We start from the raw sequence: 3,383 nt of genomic DNA on the forward strand, positions 1-3,383 counted from the left end.
TTGGTAAATAAGAGATTACAAATTTTGAGGATAAAATTTTTGTAAGGAGTAGAGGTTGTAAGAACCCTACCTGAGATATGCATATTGAATAAATGAGAAAGGGTAAAAAGGTAAAATTAGTAGGCTTCGTCGATAGAGCCATTGTTCTCATTGACAAAGGCCCTCATACTCTTCGTCGCCGAAATTCAGAGCCTCATCGACGAAGAGATACCAAACGAGTTGTAAAAAATATCATAATACGGTTCGTCGTCGAAGGAACCGGTTCTTCGACGAAGTATGTAGATGATTCGTCAACGAAGGCGCCGTTTCGTCGATGAGGTTGGTCGAGTCAGAGGGGGCTATAAATATTCTCCTTCATTGCTTAGTTGTTAAGAAAGCTAAAACTCTCTCTCTCTCTCTCTCTCTAAAACTAGCGAAATCTCTTATTCTTTCTTCGATTCTTCACTGTTCCTCGCTTGATTCAACAATTCGACATTACTGCGTGGATCAGGGGAGGAATCTCTACGTTTTTAACGGATCGAAAATTCGTTTTGAGGATTTTCGGGTTTTGTCCCAAAATCAAGGTAAGGGTCCGATTTTGTTTTTGTTCCAGTAGATCAATAGAGAATAGTGTCGTAAGGAAATATTGTTCTTCGTTGTTTAGGTTTTGGTGCATCGGTTCATAGTTTTGGAGCCGTAGAGTTCGGGTTTGTGGTATTCAGGGAAAGGTAAGGGGATTCTCTTTATATCAGTTATTTTTTAAATCGGGATTGGTAAACTTGTAGTTTACGATCGTATGTATGTTTTGGTTACTTACTTTGGAAAATCTATCAGGTCAAAATGTGGAATTTTCGGGTTACAGTTTTGGGAAAAATTTGGGGTTTCGGGTATCATCTTTATTTCGATTGGAAAATCATGTGTTGTATAAAACTATAGTAACGAGATGACCGTACTTGTATTTGTATTAAACTTTATTTCTCGAATTGAAAATGATATGATTTGTTGTATACTCAAATAAGTGTGGAATGAACTGTTGTATATAAAATGTTCCAGGTTTTGTAAAACAGCTAGGGGTGGCTAATTACTGTACGCTGATGGGTATAGGAACATGAGTTCCAAAATTGTTCTAGGTTTTGTGAAATTTTACCACATCTCAGCTAATTACCGTGGGCAAATGTCATGTCTTTGCTAAATACCATGGGCGAGAGTGTCCGACTCTATATCCGAGGGTGTGAAATATCGCCTGTTTGTTCCAGATGGTCACCGATGGGTGTGAATGGACACCGTATTTGCATGATATCGATGTGAGGCTTCAATTATTGCAGGATATCAAGTGCTTGAGTGTGACAACACTGACCGTATGTTTGGTATCGTATGTACTGGAAGTTGATTGTGAAAATATTAAAACTGTATCATGTTATGTTTTATGTCAAAATAACACTTTTATGCTATACACTGATATAACCTGCTTTCTTCCTTTTTGAGAGGTGTCTCACCCCGAATATACAAATGTTTTTCAGGTCCTTCGAGTAGCCAAAACTAGCATCCTAGCATTCAGAAGTGTGGTTGTCGGTTAGTTTCGTTTAGTACCTGTGTAAATACGGGTTTTGTAACCGGGTTGTCATTGTTGGGTTTTGTAGACACCTGGAGTACGTACTCTATTTTGGGAACGTATATTCTGGTTATGTATAGACTCTGGTATGGTATGATGTATGTATAGAAAGGACATTTTCGCTGCGTATATGATGTGTATGGATATGTATGTGAATGTGTATAGGGTTTACGTGCACCCTATGGGGTTAGGCCCTCATCCAGTATAGTATCATGTATGTTTTTAAATAATACATAGACAGGTTAGGTTACTAAATCACGCTTGAGACCCAATCATGAGTTCGGGGTGTGACACGTTGACGAGGATAAGGTGTTCGTCGATGAGCTGCCTTCATTGACTCGTCGACGAGGCGACATGTCTCATTAACGAGTACATGTGGACAAGCTTTCTATATAAAGCAGAAAATCATTTTTTTCTATGAGAATTTCAGTAGAATTTCTTCTCCCTCTCTAGAATATGGTTTCTCTCACTTCTTTCTAGATTTTCGGCTCTATCTCTCCCCGGTTGGACGATCAGAAGCTACCACGGTGATCCTGGGGAGATTCTCCACAACATAGCTAGCGCAAAACGTTGATTTGAGAAGTTTGGGAATCATCCCAAAACTAGGGTAAGTAGATTATTTAGGTATTGTTAGTATTACCAAGTTTATTTGAGCATAGATTTTGTATTATATAAGAATATACTGGAATTTTGTGAAGTAAAATCAAGGTATTATATTTTTAGGAATATGGTGTTTTTGGGACCCCAGTGGGTGATATTTCAGGAACCCAAGTAAAATGATACATGGTTTATAGTCTAAAAATTGTGCAAATGTGGAATTGGAGAATATGTATGTGATAATTATTTAGGTGAATTTAGTTGTTTGATTGGGAAATTATACGTGTATTATCTCAGGATATTGAAATTATGAATGTTGTATACGTGAGAATGTAAATAGCATTCAGTGCTCAGATAGTCAGGTGATTGAAATATGTTATGCTAGGAAATTTTGGTATGATTATCAGTAAAAATTATATTTGTACCATATTATTATTCAGATCATAAAATATTAGTATAACAAAAAATAGAGATTTGAGAGCATGTGAATCTAGTTATTTAATTGTGCAGCATGAGTTCGAAACATATTAGTACAGTATTTATACAGTTTACATATACCATGTTTTACAGTATATTAGCATAAAATATCATGAAATATATACGTTATATAGAATGATGAATTTTTAGTATACATACAAATAGAAATTTTACAGAATGTTCAGAAACATGATTTATAGTATTTCCATGATACCATGATTTCAGAACCATAACACCTAGATACTCAGATATTAAGACAGATATTCAGATATACAGATATTAAATACTCAGTCAATTATTCATATTTTCAGATTATTCAGATCAATTTTACAGTGTTATGGTTATTTCAAAATCATGGTAAAATAGTAATATAAAAATTTTAGTACATATATAGTATCAGACCCTGATGGACCAGATTCAGTCAGTAAAACACGGTACCGTGGCTATTTTCAGTTCAGAGTGCAACCATATAACTCAAATAGTATATGGATTTTCAGCAGTCGATCATGCCTATGTTGTGGATAGGCTTCCCGTCAGTTAGGGTTGAGGAGGCTGATCGAATTTTCGGAGTTTAGTTGACTTATCCTGGTGGGCCATCCAGTGATAGGTCCCGCCTACGAGCCGCACAAACCTATCATGAGGGGTTAAATTATGACTTTCAGTTATCCATCTAGGAAAATTTTCTCAGTTATTATACATATATCTAGATTTACAGAAA

The sequence above is a fragment of the Malania oleifera genome, chromosome 1, assembly GCF_029873635.1.
Source record: "Malania oleifera isolate guangnan ecotype guangnan chromosome 1, ASM2987363v1, whole genome shotgun sequence".
NCBI lineage: Eukaryota > Viridiplantae > Streptophyta > Magnoliopsida > Santalales > Ximeniaceae > Malania > Malania oleifera.